The sequence below is a fragment of the Amia ocellicauda genome, chromosome 14 (genome assembly GCF_036373705.1).
Source record: "Amia ocellicauda isolate fAmiCal2 chromosome 14, fAmiCal2.hap1, whole genome shotgun sequence".
Taxonomy (NCBI): domain Eukaryota; kingdom Metazoa; phylum Chordata; class Actinopteri; order Amiiformes; family Amiidae; genus Amia; species Amia ocellicauda.
This window is the reverse complement of record NC_089863.1, coordinates 35,773,365-35,785,488: the sequence shown is the minus strand read 5'-3', so window position 1 is coordinate 35,785,488 and position 12,124 is coordinate 35,773,365. Positions and strand designations below refer to the sequence as shown.

The 12,124-nt window shown below is 46.5% G+C and overlaps 10 non-coding genes and 23 pseudogenes across 10 annotated transcripts; all 33 read right to left on the bottom strand.

Annotated features, from left to right (window-relative positions):
* Positions 1 to 126: 126 nt before the first annotated feature.
* LOC136769513 (uncharacterized) lies at positions 127 to 245 on the bottom strand (annotated as a pseudogene).
* A 215-nt stretch (positions 246 to 460) lies between these two features.
* Positions 461 to 579, bottom strand: LOC136769611 (uncharacterized; annotated as a pseudogene).
* A 221-nt stretch (positions 580 to 800) lies between these two features.
* LOC136768888 (5S ribosomal RNA) lies at positions 801 to 919 on the bottom strand. Its single transcript, XR_010822044.1, has one exon. It is a non-coding gene; the product is annotated as a 5S ribosomal RNA (ribosomal RNA).
* Positions 920 to 1,135: 216 nt separating this feature from the next.
* On the bottom strand, positions 1,136 to 1,253 carry LOC136769276 (5S ribosomal RNA). Its single transcript, XR_010822232.1, has one exon. It is a non-coding gene; the product is annotated as a 5S ribosomal RNA (ribosomal RNA).
* A 221-nt stretch (positions 1,254 to 1,474) lies between these two features.
* LOC136769456 (uncharacterized) lies at positions 1,475 to 1,593 on the bottom strand (annotated as a pseudogene).
* A 228-nt stretch (positions 1,594 to 1,821) lies between these two features.
* On the bottom strand, positions 1,822 to 1,940 carry LOC136769343 (uncharacterized; annotated as a pseudogene).
* A 211-nt stretch (positions 1,941 to 2,151) lies between these two features.
* LOC136769579 (uncharacterized) lies at positions 2,152 to 2,270 on the bottom strand (annotated as a pseudogene).
* Positions 2,271 to 2,479: 209 nt separating this feature from the next.
* LOC136769310 (uncharacterized) lies at positions 2,480 to 2,598 on the bottom strand (annotated as a pseudogene).
* Positions 2,599 to 2,813: 215 nt separating this feature from the next.
* Positions 2,814 to 2,932, bottom strand: LOC136769561 (uncharacterized; annotated as a pseudogene).
* Positions 2,933 to 3,153: 221 nt separating this feature from the next.
* LOC136769289 (5S ribosomal RNA) lies at positions 3,154 to 3,272 on the bottom strand. The gene has a single exon (XR_010822244.1). It is a non-coding gene; the product is annotated as a 5S ribosomal RNA (ribosomal RNA).
* Positions 3,273 to 3,491: 219 nt separating this feature from the next.
* LOC136768957 (uncharacterized) lies at positions 3,492 to 3,610 on the bottom strand (annotated as a pseudogene).
* Positions 3,611 to 3,825: 215 nt separating this feature from the next.
* Positions 3,826 to 3,944, bottom strand: LOC136769423 (uncharacterized; annotated as a pseudogene).
* Positions 3,945 to 4,500: 556 nt separating this feature from the next.
* LOC136768887 (uncharacterized) lies at positions 4,501 to 4,619 on the bottom strand (annotated as a pseudogene).
* A 544-nt stretch (positions 4,620 to 5,163) lies between these two features.
* On the bottom strand, positions 5,164 to 5,282 carry LOC136769532 (uncharacterized; annotated as a pseudogene).
* Positions 5,283 to 5,490: 208 nt separating this feature from the next.
* LOC136769355 (uncharacterized) lies at positions 5,491 to 5,609 on the bottom strand (annotated as a pseudogene).
* A 210-nt stretch (positions 5,610 to 5,819) lies between these two features.
* LOC136769231 (5S ribosomal RNA) lies at positions 5,820 to 5,938 on the bottom strand. The gene has a single exon (XR_010822189.1). It is a non-coding gene; the product is annotated as a 5S ribosomal RNA (ribosomal RNA).
* A 226-nt stretch (positions 5,939 to 6,164) lies between these two features.
* On the bottom strand, positions 6,165 to 6,283 carry LOC136769507 (uncharacterized; annotated as a pseudogene).
* A 213-nt stretch (positions 6,284 to 6,496) lies between these two features.
* Positions 6,497 to 6,615, bottom strand: LOC136769408 (uncharacterized; annotated as a pseudogene).
* Positions 6,616 to 6,838: 223 nt separating this feature from the next.
* On the bottom strand, positions 6,839 to 6,957 carry LOC136769652 (uncharacterized; annotated as a pseudogene).
* A 221-nt stretch (positions 6,958 to 7,178) lies between these two features.
* LOC136769288 (5S ribosomal RNA) lies at positions 7,179 to 7,297 on the bottom strand. The gene has a single exon (XR_010822243.1). It is a non-coding gene; the product is annotated as a 5S ribosomal RNA (ribosomal RNA).
* Positions 7,298 to 7,522: 225 nt separating this feature from the next.
* LOC136769246 (5S ribosomal RNA) lies at positions 7,523 to 7,641 on the bottom strand. Its single transcript, XR_010822203.1, has one exon. It is a non-coding gene; the product is annotated as a 5S ribosomal RNA (ribosomal RNA).
* Positions 7,642 to 7,862: 221 nt separating this feature from the next.
* On the bottom strand, positions 7,863 to 7,981 carry LOC136769286 (5S ribosomal RNA). Its single transcript, XR_010822241.1, has one exon. It is a non-coding gene; the product is annotated as a 5S ribosomal RNA (ribosomal RNA).
* Positions 7,982 to 8,206: 225 nt separating this feature from the next.
* Positions 8,207 to 8,325, bottom strand: LOC136769235 (5S ribosomal RNA). Its single transcript, XR_010822192.1, has one exon. It is a non-coding gene; the product is annotated as a 5S ribosomal RNA (ribosomal RNA).
* Positions 8,326 to 8,540: 215 nt separating this feature from the next.
* LOC136768889 (uncharacterized) lies at positions 8,541 to 8,659 on the bottom strand (annotated as a pseudogene).
* A 209-nt stretch (positions 8,660 to 8,868) lies between these two features.
* LOC136769550 (uncharacterized) lies at positions 8,869 to 8,987 on the bottom strand (annotated as a pseudogene).
* A 217-nt stretch (positions 8,988 to 9,204) lies between these two features.
* LOC136769312 (uncharacterized) lies at positions 9,205 to 9,323 on the bottom strand (annotated as a pseudogene).
* Positions 9,324 to 9,539: 216 nt separating this feature from the next.
* Positions 9,540 to 9,658, bottom strand: LOC136769687 (uncharacterized; annotated as a pseudogene).
* A 210-nt stretch (positions 9,659 to 9,868) lies between these two features.
* Positions 9,869 to 9,987, bottom strand: LOC136769412 (uncharacterized; annotated as a pseudogene).
* Positions 9,988 to 10,206: 219 nt separating this feature from the next.
* On the bottom strand, positions 10,207 to 10,325 carry LOC136769478 (5S ribosomal RNA). Its single transcript, XR_010822273.1, has one exon. It is a non-coding gene; the product is annotated as a 5S ribosomal RNA (ribosomal RNA).
* A 210-nt stretch (positions 10,326 to 10,535) lies between these two features.
* On the bottom strand, positions 10,536 to 10,654 carry LOC136769400 (uncharacterized; annotated as a pseudogene).
* Positions 10,655 to 11,194: 540 nt separating this feature from the next.
* On the bottom strand, positions 11,195 to 11,313 carry LOC136768876 (5S ribosomal RNA). The gene has a single exon (XR_010822043.1). It is a non-coding gene; the product is annotated as a 5S ribosomal RNA (ribosomal RNA).
* A 216-nt stretch (positions 11,314 to 11,529) lies between these two features.
* On the bottom strand, positions 11,530 to 11,648 carry LOC136769574 (uncharacterized; annotated as a pseudogene).
* A 216-nt stretch (positions 11,649 to 11,864) lies between these two features.
* Positions 11,865 to 11,983, bottom strand: LOC136769336 (uncharacterized; annotated as a pseudogene).
* Positions 11,984 to 12,124: the final 141 nt, after the last annotated feature.

Genomic DNA, 12,124 nt, shown 5'->3' with positions numbered 1-12,124 from the left:
GAAAAATATCAGTACAGGAAAGGGTGTTGAAAGTAGCCGGGTACGTGTACAATTCTTCAATTATATCTCCTGGAGACAGAAAGAGAGTATTAAGAGCTACGATGAAGTTACCCAGGAGACGTAAAAAGCTTGCAGCACCTGGTATTTCTAGGAGGTCTCCCATCCAAGTACTGACCAGGCCCTGCCCCGTTTAGTTCCCGAGATCTGACGAGATCGGGCGCGTTCAGGACGGTGTGTCCGCAAGCCGAGAGGCCTGGCTGCATGATGTCTCTTAAAGGCTGGCGGGTATTGATGGAACTTCCAGCAAAAAACAAAAGAAAAAAGAAAAATGGAGGGAAAAATATCAGTGCAGCAAAGCGTGTTGAAGGTAGCCGGGTACGTGTACAATTCTTCAATTATATCTCCTCCAGACAGATAGAGAGTATTATGAGCTACGATAAAGTTACCCAGGAGACGTAAAAGCTTGCAGCACCTTGTATTACCAGGAGGTCTCACATTCAAGTACTGACCAGGTCCTGCCCCGTTTAGCTTCCGAGATCTGACGAGATCGGGCGCGTTCAGGACGGTGTGGCCGCAAGCCGAGATGTCTGGCTGCATGATGTCTCTTAAAGGCTGGCGGGTATTGACGGAACTTCCAGCAAAAAATAAAAAATAAATAAATAGAAAAATGGATGGAAAAATATCAGTGCAGCAAAGGGTGTTGACAGTAGCTGGGTACGTGTACAATACTTCAATTATATCTCCTCCAGACAGAGAGAGAGTATTAAGAGCTACGATGAAGTTACCCAGGAGACGTAAAAAGCTTGCAGCACCTGGTATTTCTAGGAGGTCTCCCATCCAAGTACTGACCAGGCCCTGCCCCGTTTAGCTTCCGAGATCTGACGAGATCGGGCGCATTCAGGACGGTGTGGCCACAAGCCGAAAGGCCTGGCTGCATGATGTCTCTTAAAGGTTGGCGGGTATTGACGGAACTTCCAGCAAAAAAAAAAAGAAAAAAGAAAAATGGAGGGAAAAATATCAGTGTAGCAAAGGGTTTTGAAAGTAGCCGGGTACGTGTACAATTCTTCAATAATATCTCCTACATACTGAAAGAGAGTATTAAGAGCTATGATGAAGTTACCCAGGAGACGTAAAAAGCTTGCAGCACCTGGTATTTCCAGGAGGTCACCCATCCAAGTACTGACCAGGCCCTGCCCCGTTAGCTTCCGAGATCTGATGAGATCGGGCGCGTTCAGGACGGTGTGGCAGCAAGCCAAGCGGCCTGGCTGCATGATGTCTCTTAAAGGCTGGCGGGTATTGACGGAACTTCCAGCAAAAAAAAAAAAAAAAAAAAAATGGAAAATGGAGGGAAAAATATCAGTGCAGCAAAGGCTGTTGAAAGTAGCCGGGTACGTGTACAATTCCTCAATTATAACACCTCCAGACAGATAGAGAGTATTAAGAGCTACGATGAAGTTACCCAGGAGACGTAAAAAGCTTGCAGCACCAGGTATTTCCTGGAGGTCTCCCATCCAAGTACTGATCAGGCCCTGCCCCGTTTAGCTTCCGAGATCTGACGAGATCAGGCGCGTTCAGGACAATGTGGCCACAAGCCAAGAGGCCTGGCTGCATGATGTCTCTTAAAGGCTGGCGGGTATTGACGGAACTTCCAGCAAAAAAAAAAAAAAAAAAAAAAAAAAAAATGGAAAATGGAGGGAAAAATATCAGTGCAGTAATGGGTTTTGAAAGTAGCCGGGTACGTGTACAATTCTTCAATTATATCTCCTCCAGACAGAAAGAGAGTATTAAGAGCTACGATGAAGTTACCCAGGAGACGTAAAAAGCTTGCAGCACCTGGCATTTCCAGGGGGTCACCCATCCAAGTACTGACCAGGCCCTGCCCCGTTTAAATTCCAAGATCTGATGAGATCGGGGGCGTTCAGGACGGTGTGGCTGCAAGCCGAGAGGCCTGGCTGCATGATGTCTCTTAATGGTTGGCGGGTTGTGACGGAACATCCAGCAAATAAAAAAAAAGAGAAATGGTGGTAAAAATATCAGTGCAGCAATGGGTGTTGAAAGTAGCCGGGTACGTGTACAATTCTTCAATTATATCTCCTCCAGACAGAAAGAGACAATTAAGAGCTACGATGAAGTTACCCAGGAGACGTAAAAAGTTTGCAGCACCTCGTATTTCCAGAAGGTCACCCATAAAAGTACTGACCAGGCCCTGCCCCGTTTAAATTCCGAGATCTGACGAGATCGGGCGCGTTCAGGACGGTGTGGCCGCAAGCCAAGAGGCCTGGCTGCATGATGTCTCTTAATGGCTGGCGGGTATTGACAGAACTTCCAGCAAAAAAAAAAAGAAAAATAGAGGGAAATATACCAGTGCAGCAAAGGGTGTTGAAAGTAGCCGAGAACGTGTACAATACTTCAATTATATCTCCTGGAGACAGAAAGAGAGTATTAAGAGCTACGATGAAGTTACCCAGGAGACGTAAAAAGCTTGCAGCACCTGGTATTTCTAGGATGTCTCCCATCCAAGTACTGACCAGGCCCTGCCCCGTTTAGCTTCCGAGATCTGACGAGATCGGGCGCATTCAGGACGGTGTGGCCGCAAGCCGAGAGGCCTGGCTGCATGATGTCTCTTAAAGGTTGGCGGGTATTGACGGAACTTCAAGCAAAAAAAAAAAAAAAAAAGAAAAATGAATGGAAAAATATCAGTGCAGCAAATGGTGTTGACAGTAGCTGGGTGCGTGTACAATACTTCAATTATATCTCCTCCAGACAGATAGAGAGTATTAAGAGCTACGATAAAGTTACCCAGGAGACGTAAAAGCTTGCAGCACCAGGTATTTCCAGGAGGTATCACATTCATGTACTGACCAGGTCCTGCCCCGTTTAGCTTCCGAGATCTGACGAGATCGGGCGCGTTCAGGATGGTGTGGCCGCAAGCCGAGATGCCTGGCTGCATGATGTCTCTTAAAGGCTGGCGGGTATTGACGGAATTTCCAGCAAAAAAAAAAAAAAAAAAAAATAGAAAAATGGAGGGAAAAATATCAGTACAGGAAAGGGTGTTGAAAGTAGCCGGGTACGTGTACAATTCTTCAATTATATCTCCTGGAGACAGAAAGAGAGTATTAAGAGCTACGATGAAGTTACCAAGGAGACGTAAAAAGCTTGCAGCACCTGGTATTTCTAGGAGGTCTCCCATCCAAGTACTGACCAGGCCCTGCCCCGTTTAGTTTCCGAGATCTGACGAGATCGGGCGCATTCAGGACGGTGTGGCCACAAGCCGAAAGGCCTGGCTGCATGATGTCTCTTAAAGGTTGGCGGGTATTGACGGAACTTCCAGCAAAAAAAAAAAAAAAAAAAAAGAAAAATGGAGGGAAAAATATCAGTGCAGCAAAGGCTGTTGAAAGTAGCCGGGTACGTGTACAATTCATCAATTATATCTCCTGGAGACAGAAAGAGAGTATTAAGAGCTACGATGAAGTTACCCAGGAGACGTAAAATGTTTGCAGCACCTCGTATTTCCAGAAGGTAACCCATAAGAGTACTGACCAGGCCCTGCCCCGTTTAAATTCCGAGATCTGACGAGATCGGGCGCGTTCAGGACGGTGTGTCCGCAAGCCGAGAGGCCTGGCTGCATGATGTCTCTTAAAGGCTGGCGGGTATTGATGGAACTTCCAGCAAAAAACAAAAGAAAAAAGAAAAATGGAGGGAAAAATATCAGTGCAGCAAAGCGTGTTGAAGGTAGCCGGGTACGTGTACAATTCTTCAATTATATCTCCTCCAGACAGATAGAGAGTATTAAGAGCTACGATAAAGTTACCCAGGAGACGTAAAAGCTTGCAGCACCAGGTATTACCAGGAGGTCTCACATTCAAGTACTGACCAGGTCCTGCCCCGTTTAGCTTCCGAGATCTGACGAGATCGGGCGCGTTCAGGACGGTGTGGCCGCAAGCCGAGATGTCTGGCTGCATGATGTCTCTTAAAGGCTGGCGGGTATTGACGGAACTTCCAGCAAAAAATAAAAAATAAATAAATAGAAAAATGGAGGGAAAAATATCAGTGCAGGACAGGGTTTTGAAAGTAGCCGGGTACGTGTACAATTCTTCAATTATATATTCTCCAGACAGAAAGAGAGTATTAAGAGCTACGATGAAGTTTCCCAGGAGACGTAAAAAGTTGGCAGCACCTGGTATTTCCAGAAGATCTCCCATCCAAGTACTGACCAGGTCCTGCCCCGTTTAGTTTCCGAGATCTTCCGAGATCGGGCTCGTTCAGGACTGTGTGTCCGCAAGCCGAGAGGCCTGGTTGCATGATGTCTCTTAAAGGCTGGCGGATATTGACGGAACTTCCAGAAAAAATAATAAAGAAAAAGAAAAATGGAGGGAAAAATATCAGTGCAGCAATGGGTGTTGAAAGTAGCCGGGTACGTGTACAATACTTCAATTATATCTCCTCCAGACTGAATGAGAGTATTAAGAGCTACGCTGAAGTTACCCAGGAGATGTAAAAAGCTTGCAGCACCTGGTATTTCCAGGAGGTCACCCATCCAATTACTGACCAGGCCCTGCCCAGTTTTTCTTCCGAGATCTGACGAGATCTTGCGTGTTCAGGACGGTGTGGCCTCAAGCCAAGAGGCCTGGCTGCATGATGTCTCTTAAAGGCTGGCGGGTATCAACGGAACTGCCAGCAAAAAAAAAAAGAGAAATGGAGGGAGAAATACCAGTGCAGCAAAGGGTGTTGAAAGTAGCCGGGTACGTGTACAATTCTTCAATTATATATTCTCCAGACAGAAAGAGAGTATTAAGAGCTACGATGAAGTTTCCCAGGAGACGTAAAAAGTTGGCAGCACCTGGTATTTCCAGAAGATCTCCCATCCAAGTACTGACCAGGTCCTGCCCCGTTTAATTTCCGAGATCTTCCGAGATCGGGTTTGTTCAGGACTGTGTGTCCGCAAGCCGAGAGGCCAGGTTGCATGATGTCTCTTAAAGGCTGGCGGATATTGACGGAACTTCCAGAAAAAATAATAAAGAAAAAGAAAAATGGAGGGAAAAATATCAGTGCAGCAATGGGTGTTGAAAGTAGCCGGGTACGTGTACAATACTTCAATTATATCTCCTCCAGACAGAAAGAGAGTATTAAGAGCTACGATAAACTTACCCAGCAGACGTAAAAAGCTTGCAGCACCTGGTATTTCCAGGAGGTCTCCCATCCAAGTACTGACCAGGCCCTGCCCCACTCAGTTTCCGAGATCTTACGAGATCGGGCGCGTTCAGGACAGTGTGGCCGCAAGCCGAGATGCCTGGCTGCATGATGTCTCTTAAAGGCTGGCGGGTATTGACGGAACTGCCAGCAAAAAAAAAAAGAGAAATGGAGGGAGAAATACCAGTGCAGCAAAGGGTGTTGAAAGTAGCCGGGTACGTGTACAATACTTGAATTATATCTCCTCCAGACAGAAAGAGAGTATTAAGAGCTACGATGAAGTTACCCAGGAGACGTAAAAGCTTGCAGCACCAGGTATTTCCAGGAGGTCTCACATTCAAGTACTGACCAGGTCCTGCCCCGTTTAGCTTCCGAGATCTGACGAGATCGGGCGCGTTCAGGATGGTGTGGCCGCAAGCCGAGACGCCTGGCTGCATGATGTCTCTTAAAGGCTGGCGGGTATTGACGGAACTGCCAGCAAAAAAAAAAAAAAAAAATAGAGGGAAAAATACCAGTGCAGCAAAGGCTGATGAAAGTAGCCGGGTACGTGTACAATTTCTCAATTATAACACCTCCAGACAGATAGAGAGTATTAAGAGCTACGATAAAGTTTCCCAGGAGACGAAAAAGGCTTGCAGCACCAGGTATTTCCTGGAGGTCTCCCATCCAAGTACTGATCAGGCCCTGCCCCGTTTAGCTTCCGAGATCTAACGAGATCAGGCGCGTTCAGGACGGTGTGGCCGCAAGCCGAGAGGCCTGGCTGCATGATGTCTCTTAATGGCTGGCGGGTATTGACGGAACTTCCAGCAAAAAAAAAAAAAAAAAAAAAAGAAAAAGAAAAATGGAGGGAAAAATATCAGTGCAGTAATGGGTTTTGAAAGTAGCCGGGTACGTGTACAATTCTTCAATTATATCTCCTCCAGAGAGAAAGAGAGTATTAAGAGCTACGATGAAGTTACCCAGGAGACGTAAAAAGCTTGCAGCACCTGGTATTTCTAGGAGGTCAGCCATCCAAGTACTGACCAGGCCCTGCCCCGTTTAGCTTCCGAGATATGATGAGATCAGGCGCGTTCAGGACGGTGTGGCCGCAAGCCAAGAGGCCTGGCTGCATGATGTCTCTTAAAGGCTGGCAAGTATTGACGGAACTTCCAGCAAAAAAAAAAAAAAAAGAAAAATGGAGGGAAAAATATCAGTGCAGCAAAGGGTGTTGAAAGTAGCCGGGTACGTGTACAATTCTTCAATTATATCTCCTCCAGACAGAAAGAGAGAATTAAGAGCTACGATAAAGTTACCCAGGAGACGTAAAAGCTTGCAGCACCAGGTATTTCCAGGAGGTCTCCCATCCAAGTACTGACCAGGTCCTGCCCCATTTAGCTTCCGAGATCTTACAAGATCGGGCGCGTTCAGGACGGTGTGGCCGCAAGCCGAGAGGCCTGGCTGCATGATGTCTCTTAAAGGTTGGCGGGTATTGACGGAACTTCCAGCAAAAAAAAAAAAAAAAAAAAAAAAAAGAAAAATGGATGGAAAAATATCAGTGCAGCAAAGGATGTTGACAGTAGCTGGGTACGTGTACAATACTTCAATTATATCTCCTCCAGACAGATAGAGAGTATTAAGAGCTACGATAAAGTTACCCAGGAGACGTAAAAGCTTGCAGCACCAGGTATTTCCAGGAGGTCTCACATTCATGTACTGACCAGGTCCTGCCCCGTTCAGCTTCCGAGATCTGACGAGATCGGGCGCGTTCAGGATGGTGTGGCCGCAAGCCGAAAGGCCTGGCTGCATGATGTCTCTTAAAGGTTGGCGGGTATTGACGGAACTTCCAGCAAAAAAAAAAAAAAAAAAAAATAGAAAAATGGAGGGAAAAATATCAGTGCAGGAAAGGGTGTTGAAAGTAGCCGGGTACGTGTACAATTCTTCAATTATATCTCCTGGAGACAGAAAGAGAGTATTAAGAGCTACGATGAAGTTACCCAGGAGACGTAAAAAGCTTGCAGCACCTGGTATTTCTAGGAGGTCTCCCATCCAAGTACTGACCAGGCCCTGCCCCGTTTAGTTTCCGAGATCTGACGAGATCGGGCGCATTCAGGACGGTGTGGCCACAAGCCGAAAGGCCTGGCTGCATGATGTCTCTTAAAGGTTGGCGGGTATTGACGGAACTTCCAGCAAGAAATAAAAAGAAAAAAAGAAAAAAGAAAAATGGATGGAAAAATATCAGTGCAGCAAAGGGTGTTGACAGTAGCTGGATACGTGTACAATACTTCAATTATATCTCCTCCAGACAGATAGAGACTATAAAGAGTAACGATAAAGTTACCCAGGAGACGTAAAAGGCTTGCAGCACCTGGTATTTCTAGGAGGTCTCCCATCCAAGTACTGACCAGGCCCTGCCCCGTTTAGCTTCCGAGATCTGACGAGATCGGGCGCATTCAGGACGGTGTGGCCGCAAGCCGAGAGGCCTGGCTGCATGATGTCTCTTAAAGGTTGGCGGGTATTGACGGAACTTCCAGCAAAAAAAAAAAAAAAAAAAAATAGAAAAATGGAGGGAAAAATATCAGTGCAGGAAAGGGTGTTGAAAGTAGCCGGGTACGTGTACAATTCTTCAATTATATCTCCTGGAGACAGAAAGAGAGTATTAAGAGCTACGATGAAGTTACCCAGGAGACGTAAAAAGCTTGCAGCACCTGGTATTTCTAGGAGGTCTCCCATCCAAGTACTGACCAGGCCCTGCCCCGTTTAGTTTCCGAGATCTGACGAGATCGGGCGCATTCAGGACGGTGTGGCCACAAGCCGAAAGGCCTGGCTGCATGATGTCTCTTAAAGGTTGGCGGGTATTGACGGAACTTCCAGCAAGAAATAAAAAGAAAAAAAGAAAAAAGAAAAATGGATGGAAAAATATCAGTGCAGCAAAGGGTGTTGACAGTAGCTGGATACGTGTACAATACTTCAATTATATCTCCTCCAGACAGATAGAGACTATAAAGAGCAACGATAAAGTTACCCAGGAGACGTAAAAGGCTTGCAGCACCTGGTATTTCTAGGAGGTCTCCCATCCAAGTACTGACCAGGCCCTGCCCCGTTTAGCTTCCGAGATCTGACGAGATCGGGCGCATTCAGGACGGTGTGGCCGCAAGCCGAGAGGCCTGGCTGCATGATGTCTCTTATAGGTTGGCGGGTATTGACGGAACTTCCAGCAAAAAAAAAAAAAAAAAAGAAAAATAGATGGAAAAATATCAGTGCAGCAAAGGGTGTTGACAGTAGCTGGGTACGTGTACAATACTTCAAATATATCTCCTCCAGACAGATAGAGAGTATTAAGAGCTACGATAAAGTTACCCAGGAGACGTAAAAGCTTGCAGCACCAGGTATTTCCAGGAGGTCTCACATTCATGTACCGACCAGGTCCTGCCCCGTTTAGCTTCCGAGATCTGACGAGATCGGGCTCGTTCAGGATGGTGTGGCCGCAAGCCGAGATGCCTGGCTGCATGATGTCTCTTAAAGGCTGGCGGGTATTGACGGAACTGCCAGCAAAAAAAAAAAGAAAAATAGAGGGAAATATACCAGTGCAGCAAAGGGTGTTGAAAGTAGCCGGGTACGTGTACAATTCTTCAATTATATCTCCTCCAGACAGAAAGAGAGTATTAAGAGCTACGATGAAGTTACCCAGGAGACGTAAAAAGCTTGCAGCACCTGGTATTTCCAGGAGGTCACACATCCAAGTACTGACCAGGCCCTGCCCCGTTTAGCTTCCGAAATCTGATATGATCGGGCGCGTTCAGGACGGTGTGACTACAAGCCAAGAGGCCTGGCTGCATGATGTCTCTTAAAGGCTGGCGGATATTGACGGAACTTCCAGCAAAAGAAAAAAAAAAAAAAGAAAAATGGATGGAAAAATATCAGTGCAGCAAAGGGTGTTGAAAGTAGCCTAGTACGTGTACAATTCTTCAATTATATCTCCTCCAGACAGAAAGAGAGTATTAAGAGCTACGATGAAGTTACCCAGGAGACGTAAAAGGCTTGCAGCACCTGGTATTTCTCGGAGGTCTCCCATCCAAGTACTGACCAGGCCCTGCCCCGTTTAGCTTCCGAGATCTGACGAGATCTGGCGCATTCAGGACGGTGTGGCCGCAAGCCGAGAGGCCTGGCTGCATGATGTCTCTTAAAGGTTGGCGGGTATTGACGGAACTTCCAGCAAAAAAAAAAAAAAAAAAAGAAAAATGGATGGAAAAATATCAGTGCAGCAAAGGGTGTTGACAGTAGCTGGATACGTGTACAATACTTCAATTATATCTCCTCCAGACAGAGAGAGAGTATTAAGAGCTACGATAAAGTTACCCAGGAGACGTAAAAGCTTGCAGCACTAGTTATTTCCAGGAGGTCTCTCATTCATGTACTGACCAGGTCCTGCCCCGTTTAGCTTCCGAGATCTGACGAGATCGGGCGCGTTCAGGATGGTGTGGCCGCAAGCCGAGATGCCTGGCTGCATGATGTCTCTTAAAGGTTGGCGGGTATTGACGGAACTGCCAGCAAATAAAAAAAAGAAAAATAGAGGGAAAAATACCAGTGCAGCAAAGGCTGTTGAATGTAGCCGGGTACGAGTACAATTCCTCAATTATAACACCTCCAGACAGATAGAGAGTATTAAGAGCTACGATGAAGTTACCCAGGAGACGTAAAAAGCTTGCAGCACCAGGTATTTCCTGGAGGTCTCCCATCCAAGTACTGATCAGGCCCTGCCCCGTTTAGCTTCCGAGATCTGACGAGATCAGGCGCGTTCAGGACAATGTGGCCGCAAGCCAAGAGGCCTGGCTGCATGATGTCTCTTAAAGGCTGGCGGGTATTGATGGAACTTCCAGCAAAAAAAAAAAAAAAAAAAAAGAAAAATGGAGGGAAAAATATCAGTGCAGCAAAGGCTGTTGAAAGTAGCCGGGTACGTGTACAATACTTCAATTATATCTCCTCCAGACAGAAAGAGAGTATTAAGAGCTACGATAAACTTACCCAGCAGACGTAAAAAGCTTGCAGCACCTGGTATTTCCAGGAGGTCTCCCATCCAAGTACTGACCAGGCCCTGCCCCGTTTAGCTTCCGAGATCTGACGAGATCGGGCACATTCAGGACGGTGTGGCCACAAGCCAAGATGCCTGGCTGCATGATGTCTCTTAAAGGCTGGCGGGTATCGACGGAACTGCCAGCAAAAAAAAAAAAGAAAAATAGTGGGAAAAATACCAGTGCAGCAAAGGGTGTTGAAAGTAGCCGGGTACGTGTACAATTCTTCAATTATATCTCCTCCAGACAGAAAGAGAGTATTAAGAGCTACGATGAAGTTACCCAGGAGACGTAAAATGCTGGCAGCACCTGGCATTTCCAGGAGGTCACCCATCCAAGTACTGACCAGGCCCTGCCCCGTTTAAATTCCAAGATCTGATGAGATCGGGCGCGTTCAGGATGGTGTGGCCGCAAGCCGAGATGCCTGGCTGCATGATGTCTCTTAAAGGCTGGCGGGTATCGACGGAACTGCCAGCAAAAAAAAAAAAGAAAAATAGAGGGAAAAATACCAGTGAAGCAAAGGGTGTTGAAAGTAGCCGGGTACGTGTACAATTCTTCAATTATATATTCTCCAGACAGAAAGAGAGTATTAAGAGCTACGATGAAGTTACCCAGGAGACGTAAAAAGCTGGCAGCACCTGGTATTTCCAGAAGATCTCCCATCCAAGTACTGACCAGGTCCTGCCCCATTTAGTTTCCGAGATCTTCCGAGATCGGGCGCGTTCAGGACTGTGAGTCCGCAAACTGAGAGGCCTGGTTGCATGATGTCTCTTAAAGGCTGGCGGGTTTTGACGGAACTGCCAGCAAAAAAAAAAAAAGAAAAATAGAGGGAAATATACCAGTGCAGCAAAGGGTGTTGAAAGTAGCCTAGTACGTGTACAATTCTTCAATTATATCTCCTGGAGACAGAAAGAGGGTATTAAGAGCTACGATGAAGTTACCCAGGAGACGTAAAAAGCTTGCAGCACCTGGTATTTCTAGGAGGTCTCCCATCCAAGTACTGACCAGGCCCTGCCCCGTTTAGCTTCCGAGATCTGACGAGATCGGGCGCATTCAGGACGGTGTGGCCACAAGCCGAAAGGCCTGGCTGCATGATGTCTCTTAAAGGTTGGCGGGTATTGACGGAACTTCCAGCAAAAAAAAAAAAAAAAAAGAAAAATGGAGGGAAAAATATCAGTGCAGCAAAGGGTTTTGAAAGTAGCCGGGTACGTGTACAATTCTTCAATAATATCTCCTACAGACTGAAAGAGAGTATTAAGAGCTATGATGAAGTTACCCAGGAGACGTAAAAAGCTTGCAGCACCAGGTATTTCCAGGAGGTTTCCCATCCAAGTACTGACGAGGCCCTGCCCCGTTTAGCTTCCGAGATCTGACGAGATCGGGCGTCTTCAGGACGGTGTGGCCTCAAGCCAAGAGGCCTGGCTGCATGATGTCTCTTAAAGGCTGGAGGGTATTGATGGAACTTCCAGCAAGAAACAAAAGAAAAAAGAAAAATGGAGGGAAAAATATCAGTGCAGCAAAGCGTGTTGAAGGTAGCCGGGTACGTGTACAATTCTTCAATTATATCTCCTGGAGACAAAAAGAGAGTATTAAGAGCTACGATGAAGTTACCCAGGAGACGTAAAAAGCTTGCAGCACCTGGTATTTCTCGGAGGTCTCCCATCCAAGTACTGACCAGGCCCTGCCCCGTTTAGCTTCCGAGATCTGACGAGATCTGGCGCATTCAGGACGGTGTGGCCGCAAGCCGAGAGGCCTGGCTGCATGATGTCTCTTAAAGGTTGGTGGGTATTGACGGAACTTCCAGCAAAAAAAAAAAAAAAAAAAGAAAAATGGATGGAAAAATATCAGTGCAGCAAAGGGTGTTGACAGTAGCCGGGTACGTGTAC